This window comes from Rana temporaria, chromosome 9 (genome assembly GCF_905171775.1).
Source record: "Rana temporaria chromosome 9, aRanTem1.1, whole genome shotgun sequence".
In the NCBI taxonomy this organism is placed as follows: Eukaryota; Metazoa; Chordata; class Amphibia; order Anura; family Ranidae; genus Rana; species Rana temporaria.
The window spans coordinates 36,022,297-36,033,485 of NC_053497.1; the positions used below are offsets into that span (position 1 = coordinate 36,022,297).

At 40.7% G+C, this 11,189-nt stretch overlaps 1 long non-coding RNA gene across 6 annotated transcripts in view; it reads left to right on the plus strand.

Moving 5' to 3' along the window:
• The window catches only part of LOC120913303, a 28,625-nt gene extending 26,217 nt beyond the window's left edge, over nucleotides 1-2,408 (plus strand). For all 6 annotated transcript variants that reach the window (XR_005743504.1, XR_005743502.1, XR_005743503.1 and 3 more), the window contains exon 7: nucleotides 1,685-2,408. This is a non-coding gene — a long non-coding RNA (uncharacterized LOC120913303). The remainder of the gene's footprint in view (nucleotides 1-1,684) is intronic.
• The last annotated feature ends 8,781 nt before the right edge of the window (nucleotides 2,409-11,189 follow it).

Here is an 11,189-nt window from a genome sequence, read left to right on the forward strand (position 1 = left end):
CGTAGGCAGTGATTCAACGTATCTTAGGCAGTTGCACTGGGATGCGGCCACGGGACGGCGCATGCGCCGTTCATTTTAAGTACTTCTATGACGCTTGGCCCATCATTTGCATGGGGTCACGCCTCATTAGCATTGCTTACGCCCACTTCCACCTACACTGGCTTACGCTGAGGAAACCCAGCGAAACCCAGCGTATCTTTAACAGCGAGTGGGAGCAAGTGCTTTGTGAATCCAGTGCTTGCCTCTGTGCGCTGCACCAGCGTAGCGTAAAAGAGATACGCTACGGTGGCATAAATATGTGAATCCGGGCCATAGTTGATGTAAGTGCAATTTATGTTTGGTTTTAAAAAAATCTTCAAGCCTTTTCCATACATGATAAATATCCTCCCTTTCCTGTTAAGGCCAACTCCACCAGATCCATGGGTGTTGTTTATTCTGCTTCACAGATTTGCTCATCTGGTCCTCCATTTACACATTTACAAAATTTTACCAGCTGGATCTTCCAGCTTCTGCTGGTGTAGATACGCTGCTGAGTATGTACTGTATAGCCTATTTCACAGTATTTATATAAAATCTTAATGGTAGAAAAAAACATTTGCTACTAGGTGCTTCCATGACATATAATAAGACAGGCCAGCGGTAGTTTCTTCCTTTTGAATTGCCTTTCACATAAGTCCTCCATACAGAACCCAATAAATTATATATGAGGGAGGCTGTGCTCATACCTCCGAATCAATCAGTTTTCTGTCTTCTAAGGGAAGACGATCATCAGGGGATCCTATTACACACTCATAAAATAAACATGCTGTACATATGAAATATTCATATTTGATTTACCAGTCTAAACATTATTTTTATATTTTTAATTTGTAGTCTTGAAGACAATAAAGAAAATATGTGTCATGGTTATTATGCAGTAATGTTTGTCTGTCAGCTTACCTCCTCCATGTGTCCTGCTTTAGAGGCCAGCCACTCTCAACTGGCTGCTTAAGTAATCTCTCCTCTAAGCATGGCTCCACCCCAGGCCCTATCAGAGAACTCTATATTAACCTGTGCACTGCAAGCCAGTTATGCTGATCAACAGTGTTTGTTAAGCCATTGTGTGTTTGAGTTCCTGCTTGCCGTGTGCTACGTCTGTCTCTGTTTTACCAATCTTGGCTTGTTCTCGACTATCCCTGTCTGCTTGTGACCTTGACCTTTGCCGTGTCCTTTGTTTATCCTTGTCTGCTAGTCGCCCCGATCTTTGGTTTATCCCCTCACTATCTCTCGTATCCTGAGCTGCTGCTTCCCCTCTATCCTCTATAGCCTACTGTGAGCGTGAGCTGGGGGGCTCTGGTGACCGCGACCTGGATCCAGTTGCAGCCCAGTCCATCCTCACCACTAGAGGCTCTGGTGAACACCTGCTGGATCTTAGACTCCGCGCCCTGGGGTATTTTAGGCTCTTCCTCCCTGTGGGATCCCTGTTAGTGCTCCATTGGCCATGCCTTCCTTTGCCACCCAGTGTTCTGTCTGCAGCAGTCAGCAGTAGGGTCCACTACCTTAGAGGTTCACTCCTGACCCCAACGGTGTGCATCTGTCACCTGACCGCAGGTGTCCTGACAATATGTATAAAACACACTAGTGTAACTTGCACCTTTTATGTGACCTTTCTCCAATTAAACATGTCTTCTCTGTTTCTTTTTAGTGATGAAGACTGGCCATACAAGACAAGATCTGTTTTTGGGGCTCAATAGAAGTTTTTTAGGTGCCAAACTGTAATGAACAAAAGAAAAGATGGTGGCTTGGGAATCCCACTTATAAAGCATGTGGCAGTACCATGGTGTCACCAAAAGAGATTGTACCAAAAAAGACTTGGACTCCACAACAGCTACTGTCCAAAAATGTTATTTTATTAATGTAATTAAAATGTCATAGCAAAAAAATATAAATAGAAAAAGAGAAAATATGAATCGGGGCCCACTTGATCCAACCCGACCCCCTGAGCACCCATCCACAACCACCACTCCCATAAATCCCCCCCAAAACGCCAAGAACCACCACTCCACCATTCAAGGCTCCTCCCCCCAGAAGGACCCCACAATGACCCGATACTTTGGAATGTGCAATAACAGTGGCCGTTCCAAGAAAAAGAAGCTAAATGGCTAATGACACCACAATGGGTGGAGTTAAGTCCCTCAAGAGCTCGCTATTCGAACAGCCACAACCAAAGCAGGACTTGGGCCCCTAAAAAAACTAATTTGGCTAACCTGTTATATATTGCTCCGAACCTACTTATGAGTAGGGCTTGAGTCTTGTTGATGTTGTCTGGTTAGTCAGTGATTGATGAAAGAACTTTGAATTGTGTTTGCCCTTCACAACGAAGTGTATGACCTCTGGATCTTTCAGAATAAAGGAAAGTTCTAAGCAAATTACTCTGTTTTGTTACTTTGTTTCAAGAAAAGGTTGAATGGGGTGGGACTTTGTATGTGCCTTGGAGGAGTAAATAAATATAGAAATACTAGAATTATAGAAAATTAAACAACTTTTATTTTTCTGCCAAAGGGCAGTAATACCACAAAATCAAAGCATGAAATAAAACCATGTTACAGTTTAGAAGTTTCAAATTCAGGGTGTGCGATTCCCAAGCAGAGAAGATAGTAGGGCCTACTCGTTTTCGTGGATTTCCGCTCCGTCAGGGTCTTTGAAAGTGGCACAATGAAATATCATATGAACTCTAAAAACAGAGGGAATTGATAGAAGAAAATATATAAATAGCATATTTGATATAATTCAATACAAAAACTGAATAAAAAGAAAGAAGAGGAGAAAAAGTAAAAAATATACATACAATGAGGAACAGGCGATCTGTCTCTCCTCCCCTGACAGAATGGGGATCTGTTTGTTCACACTTACAGATCCCCAGTCTCTAGAGCAGTGGTTCTCAACCTGGGGTCAGGACCCCCTCGGGGGTCGAATGATGATTTGCCAGGGGTACCCGAATCCTTGGCTGTTCCTGAAGCCCACACTGCTCTACCAGCCATTTTGTGGCCGCCCAGCAGGGCTGTCCCTGAAGCCTGTGGCTGCCCAGCTGGGCTGTTCCTGGAGCCCGCGGCCGCCCCCTCAGCCTCTTCGCAGCCGCCTATTTAGTTCTCTGCATGGCTGGGGGGTCAGAGACTAGAGCTCAGCTGACTGGTGAGGAATGTGAAGTGGGAGGGGCTGGAGGAGACCTTATCTCCTGATTTCGGCATAGGTGTCACTGCTACTAGACACCACAAAGTCGATGACACTGTGAGTAACACTACCTGTGATTATAGTTGCCATTAAAAGTCCCCACTACAGTTCTCAGATCCGCAGATGACCTTGATCAAGAGCGCCTAAGTTGGCTGAACAGAACTCCCCCCAACATTGCTACTTATCCCAATTTCCCCGCCAGCACTGCCACTCATACTACCCCCCCCCCACCAAGGAGCAAGAGAAAGAATAAAAAATAGAGAATACATGGAAGGAAAAGAGGGGGAGGAACTAAGAAAAGGGAGAGAAAGAACAAGAAAGACGGCTGGAGAGGGATGGGGGAAACAAAAATAAATTAATTTTTATATAGACAGGGATACAAGGGAAAGAAAGGAGAACAAAGAAAGAGTTGTACATCCTAAAATGTACCTTAAGGGGTTTTAATACTGTACGAGTGGAAGGGATTCAGGGAGCGCAATATGTCCGTGGGTTTGGGGGCGCAAATTACTTGTCTTGCCTTGGGTGCTGACAACCCACGCTACGAAAATAATTTTACTGTTGGGGGTCCCCACAACTTGGGAAATTTTATCAAGGGGTCACGGCACTAGAAGGGTTGAGAACCACTGCTCTAGAGCAATCGTGGGTGGCCAGCGTACATCGAGTTCGCCAAACCCGCTGGTTGGCTCCCCTGCTAGTGAATGGGCGTGTGCGGGCCTGACATACAATGATGGCGATTCATGCAGGGGAGCCAACTTGCTGCAGTACAACTGCGGCGGGCGGTCGGTAACTAGTTAAGGATCATACTTATCTAGGTGGATGCAGCATCTGTGCCCCGGCACCTCTAACACTGAGAACCAAGCGATTTAACATTGCAGATTGCTCGGTTCTCAGAGCTCCCTGAGCAGAGAGTTGGTGACTGTTATTCAGCAGCTCTCTGCTCTGCCCACCACCCCCCTCCCCTGCACACTCACTGAAGCGCTGGGCTGTAGAGGGGGCGGAAATGGCTCACATGTGGGCAGATCTGACTCCATTTTCACGATCTTGCCCGAGCCTCGACTGGCTCTGTGATGTCAGCAGGCTTCGGCCCACTTGTCTGCTGAAAATGGGTAATGGGTGCAGAACAAACTGCACTCCTGTAATCCACAGAAGAAGTACAGCCAAACGAGCTTCAGCTAGGGTTGCCACCTCATCCCTTTAAACCTGAACACATATGAAGCCACAGAACCTGTATAATTCATATTTGTTCGGGTTTACAGGGATGAGGTGGCAACCCTAGCTTCAGTGTTGAAACCATTGACAAGAGTCACTAATGAAAATACATTGGTCTTGTCAATGGTGTCATCTCCCTAAAGATTCTATAGCCTTTTGTGGATGTTGAACAGCCTGCACCCCTCCTTCGTCATTCGTCAAGAACCTAAAGACAACACTTTTCTTCTGCTTGGAATCCATTATTTACCTGCAATAAAAGAGAAGAAGAGCAGGGGTCTCCAAACTTTCTAAGCAATGGGCCACTTAACTGTTCTAATGCCGCGTTCATACGATCGGAAATTCTGACAAGAAAACTGTGGATTTTTTTCAGACGTAATTTTGGCTAAAACTTTGCATACGCACGGTCACACAAAATTCCGATTGCCAAGAACGCGGTGGCGTACAACACTACGAAAAGCCGAGAAGAATGAAGTTCAATGATTCCGAGCATGCGTCTAATTGATTCCGAGAATGCATGTATTTTTTGCGCGTTGGAATTGCATACAGACTATCAGAATTTCCGACAAGAACTTGAGAACCAGCTCTCAAATTTTTGCTGTCGAAAACTCCAACAGAAAAAGTCAGATGGAGCCTACACACGGTCGGAATTTCTGACCAAAAGCTCACATTGAACTTTTCTTGTACGCGACATTAGGCTAGTGGGGCTGGACTGTGGAAGTAGATAATGCCTCAGGCCTAGAGGTCAGTGGGAGTAAAAAATTGTTTTACATCACACAGTGGTTAGGAGTAGGAGGAATAGTACCCCATCATTAGTATTAGTGGGAGGAACAGTGCCCCCATGATTGGTGTCAATGGGGACAATAGCACCCCATCAAATAGTGCACCAACCTTGGTGTTAGTGGAAGGAATAGTGCCCCATCAGTGGTGTCAGAGGAAGAATTTATGCTCCATCATTGGTGTCAGTGGGAGGAATAATGTTCCAAGGGCTAGGTAAAGGCAAGCAAACGGCTGCATCCTGCCCGCGGGCCGCAGTTTAGAGACTACTGCTATAGAGGAAGAGTAATGCCCCATACACGCGATCGGAAAATCCGACAGCAAAAGTCTGATGTGAGATTTTGGTTAGAAATTCCAACCGTGTGTATGCCCCATCTGACTTTTGCTGTCGGAATTTCCTCCAACAAAAGATTGAGAGCTGGTTATCAAATTTTCAGACGGAAAAAAATCCTATCGGAAAATCCATTAGTCTGTAGCAATTCTGACGCGCAAAATTCAGACGCATGCTCGGAAACAATTGGACGCATGCTTGGAAGCATCAAACTTTATTTTCTCGGCTCGTCGTAGTGTTGTACGTCACCACATTCTTGACGGTCGAAAGTTCCGAGAACTTTTGTATGACCGTGTGTATGCAAGCCAAGCTTGAGCGTAATTCTGTCGGGAAAACCGTCCAAGGTGTCCAATCGTGTGTACGCGGCATTACTCTACCAACTTGTGAAATTTGAACAATGTAAGTTAATAAAAAAGTTATGCCCGATTTTGCTTTCCTTTCGGTACAGCCCTTGTGCTTTCTATATTCAGCACAAGTGGAGGATACCAAGTCGGAAACGGCTGTACACAAGCTAAAATGGTAGTTTTATCTGGTGCTATAAAGCAGCAGCTCTGGATGGGCCGTTGGCCATTTCAACATGGCGGAATGATTCCAAGGGCTCTTCACATTTCCTAAATTGTCGAATAAATCCCTCGTTGTTTTTTGGATTATGATGAAAGTGATCACATCAAACCAAGATACGACGGCATCTGGGTTAGATCCGACAGGTATACGTCCTCGTACGCCTTTCGGATCTAAGATGAAATACTTTGGCGTCCGCTGGGTGGCGTTCACGTCGTTTTCTGCGTTGGGTATGCAAATGAGCTATTTCCGTCAATCCACGAGCGGCCGGCGCATTTTTTACGGCGTCTCTAGTCGGCTCTTTCCGGCGTATAGTTAAAGCTGGTATTTTGCGGCGTATAGTTAGACTTGCCATGTTAAGTATGGCCGTCATTCCCGCATCGAAATTTGATTTTTTTTCCCCGTAAGTCGTCCGTGAATCGGGATGGACGTAATTCACGTCTAAGTTAAAAAAAACAACGTCGTTGCGACGTCATTTAGCGCAATGCACGGCGGGAAATTTAGAAACGGAGCGGGGACGCGCTTCATTTAAATGAAACACGCCCCCTAATTGCCGATTTGAATTCCACCGCCAGAGATACACTACGCCCGCCGTAACTTACGGCGCGAAATCTTTAAGGATTCGAAATTACGCCAGGTAAGGTACGGCGGCGTAGCATATCTCTGATACGCTGCGCCGATCTATTTCTATGTGGATCTGGGCCCTTCTCGCTTATATGTCGTTGATATGCTTTGTACACAACACTAGACTCCAATTTGAGGTTCACGTTCAGTGTCTCCAGTGTTCCCTCTCGTGAAACGGGTGTCCATTGTACGGACCTGTCACTACCCTTCACTGACCTGTCCCCCTATTTGTCAAGCGATCACCACTAGATCAACTAGCTCTGCAGTTTTGCCCAGATGCCTGTCTCTTCTCCCTTTCCCCAAAAAGCTTTAAACAAGGGATTTTGTCTTTGCTTTTGTTAAACCCAGCCCGTGCTGGACAATGGTCCATGTTTGTGAACAGCTTTTCTGAAATGCTGACGGGGCCGCAGTGCTAATCTACAGGGGTTATATGCCATTCTCTGTGTGCGTCCCGGCTTATGCTGTGCCCGGTGGTGAGTCTGCGGTGGGATATACAGGAGCTGAGGGACTATCCGACGTGGGGGAATTAAAAAAAAGGACGATAGAAAAATGTGTGACTGTTTTAATCAGATATTTGGGGTTACCTGGTCTCCATCTTCCTCCTATGGTAAGTACAGCCATGAACTGGAAGACGTTGTGGAGTGTGATTATTGTATTCTGAAGGGCAGTTGTAGCCTCCTTGCTGTAGCTGCTGGGCAATATAGGTGGCAGCTTTGGGTAGCTCCACTATGAGGAGACACGTGGCTATTGTTTTGTTATAGCTTTATTACTTATTGTTTTCTTTCATTTTGTAATTGTTGTTTTGGTCTATGCTTGGTATAGTGATACATGATGTGACATTCATTATAAACTCCTTTGGATAACCAATGTACATCGTATTGGGGGAGATTTACTAAAACTGAAGCACTCAAAATCTGCTACAACCGTGCAGGGTGACCAATCAGCTTCTGATCCCGCGTACAGACGATCGTTTTTTGTGATAAAAAAAAACTACGTTTTTGAAAACGTCATTTAAAATGACCGTGCGTGGGGAAAACGTCGTTTTATGTCTTCTGAAAAACGACAAAAAAAAAATTCGAACATGCTCGAATTTTTTGTGTCGTTTTTCAAAACGTCGTTTTTTGTGTCAATGAAAATGATAGTGTGTGGGCAAAACAACGTTTTTAAACCCGCACATGCTCAGAAGCAAGTTATGAAGCTAGCTTCAATGGAAAAGAGTGCTGAACGTAACCGCGCTTTGCTAGAGCATTTTGAAAAAACGATGGTGTGTAGGCAACGTCGTTTTTGAAAATGAAGTTTCAAAAACGTTGTTTTATTTCATGATTCAAAACGTCGTTTTTTTTTTCATCACAAAAAACGACCGTCTGTACGCGGCATGACTTTAGCTTCTTCAATTAAGCTTTGACATTAAATCCTGGAAGCTGATTGGTTTCTATGCAGAGCTGCCCCAGATTTTGTACTCTCTAGTTTTAGTATATAAGCCTCATTTACATTTAATTAAAGTATTTTTTTTTAGTTTAGCAGAGAACCTCCTAACCAATTCTTTAAAGCTGCATTCACACCTGAGCGTAGCGTTTTTTTTTGCACGATTTTGGCACATTTTTGCGTTTTTTGTAGAGCGAAAAACGCTGTACAAAAAACGCAAAAATGTGCCAAAATCGTGCAAAAAACGCTACGCTCAGGTGTGAATGCAACTTTAAAGAATTGGTGTTTTTTTTATTAGCCGATAGAGAAAACTATTATCTGTGGAATTTGTTGCTAGGCATTTCAGCTTTTTTAGCTTTTCCATTAGCTTTTTTTTTTATTATTATTATTATTATTTATTTATTTTTTTGTTAGGGTAAGTCAGGGGTCTCCTAACTATGGCCCTCCAGTTGTTCAGGAACTACAATTCCCATCATGCCCAGCAATGTCTGTGAATGTCAGAGTTTTACAATGCCTCATGGGACTTGTAGTTCTGGAGGGCCGTAGTTTGATGATCCCTGGGGTAAGGGGTTAGATCAAAGGTTAGGTTAGGGTTAGGATAAGGAGTTGGTGATAGTGTTAGGATTAGGGGTCAGGGTTATTTATTTATTTTTTGTTAGGGTTAGCGTGTTATTAATACTACTACTAATACTACTACTAATAAAAATAATAATAATAAATGACTACATAAATACACAAATAAATAAAAAAAATCATAAATAAGTTAGGGGTTAGGGTTATTTATTTATTTTTTGTTAGGGTTAGAATGTTATTAATACTACTACTACTACTAATAATAATAATAATAATAGTAAATGAATACATAAATACACAAATAAATAAAAATAATCATAAATAAGTTAGGGTTTAGGGTTATTTTTTTGTTAGGGTTAGCATGTTATTAATACTACTACTACTACTACTACTACTAATAATAATAATAATAATAATAATAATAATAAATAAATACATGAAGACAAAAATAAATACAAATGATCATAAATAAGTTAGGGGTTAGGGTTATTTTTTTGTTTGTTAGGGTTAGAGTGTTATTAATACTACTACTACTAATAATAAATGAATACATAAATACACAAATAAATAAAAATAAAATAATCATAAATAAGTTAGGGGTTATGTTTTTTTTTGTTAGGGTTAGAGGGTTATTAATACTACTACTACTACTACTACTACTACTACTACTACTACTACTACTACTACAGGGGTTAGGGTTATTTTTTCTTGTTAGGGTTAGAGTGTTATTAATACTACTACTACTAATAATAAATGAATACATAAATACACAAAAAAATAATCATAAATAAGTTAGGGGTTAGGGTTATTTATTTATTTTTTTTGTTAGGGTTAGAGTGTTAATACTACTATCTACTACTACTTCTCCTACTACTACTACTACTACTACTACTAATAATAATAATAATAAATGAATACATAAATACACAAATAAATAAAAATAATAATAAATAAGTTAGGGTTATTTATTTTTTGTTATGGTTAGAGTGTTATTAATACTACTACTAGTAATAATAATAATAGTAAATGAATACATAAATACACAAATAAATAAAAATAATCATAAATAAATAATTAATAAATTCAATAAATGAATACTAAGTAATAATAAATAAATATTTATCCCCCTAACCTTAACCCCTAACCCTTAAAAAAATAAAAATAAACACCCTAATGCAAAATAAATAATAATTATTATTATTTATAGTATTTTTTTTGAGTTTATGTATTACTAGCTGAATACCCGGCGTTGCCCGGTCTTCCTATCTTAACCTTTTGGGGAGGAAAATCATAGTAATATAAATATACCCATCTTTTATATAAGGGTGTAGGTAAGGGTTAATTTAACTGTCATATATTTTTATTTGGCATATAAGTAATATGTGTAGCAGGTATTATTGAAATATCTCCAGGCATACAGAAGTTATGTGGGAACATACATTTCCCATTGATTTGCATGGGACTTTAAACAAAAACCCTGACCCTCACAAATGGGGGTAGTTAAAGGGGAGTTCCACCCACAATTTCACTTTTTAAATATAAATACCCCTGTAATACACAAGCTTAATGTATTCTAGTAAAGTTAGTCTGTAAACTAAGGTCCGTTTTGTTAGGTTGTTACAGCATTTAGATAGTTTATAATCTAGAAATAGACCGTGGCCATCTTAAGTGTGGACATCATGAAGCCAGACTGTATGACTTCCTGGATTTCAGCTTTGCATATCTCGCACATGCTCAGTGCTGCACAAGCAGTGTAATAGGTTTCAGTCAGGTTTGCAAGGACTACTGGGAAACATGATGCCTATCCCAGAAACAAATAGGCAAATAGCCTAGGCAAATAAGGAGGAGGAAGTAATGAAGGACTACAAAATAAAGGTATTTACAAGCAACAAATTAAATAAAAATTGTCCATTCTGAACACTATGAGATTAGAGCATGCAGCACAGACAAACATAAAAAAAATGGGTGGAACTCCACTTTAAGGGATAAATTAACTATCCTATAGTTTAAGTGGACATATAAGTAACATGTGACCAAGTGTTATCGAAATATCTACAGCCGTTTGGAAGTTATGAAGTAACATGTATTTCCCATAGAGTTGAATGGGACTTTAAAGGAAAACCCCGACCATGGCAAATGGGGGTGGGTAAGGGTTAAACCACCTATCCTATGTTTGTTGCTGACATATAAGTAACATGTGTGCCAAGTTTCATGTTAATATCTTTAGCCGTTTGGACGTGATGCTGGAACATACATACATACATACACACGTTGAGTTTTATATATATAGATATTATTATTATTATTATTATTATTATATTTATTATTATTATTACTGTTATTATGAATAATAATTAATGTTATACTTTTTTTAAGGTTAGGGGTTAACTATTATTCATTTATGTTTTATTACATATTATTACTTTTTTTATTTATTTATGATGATTTTTAGTTGTTTGTGTATTTATTCTGTGTATTTATT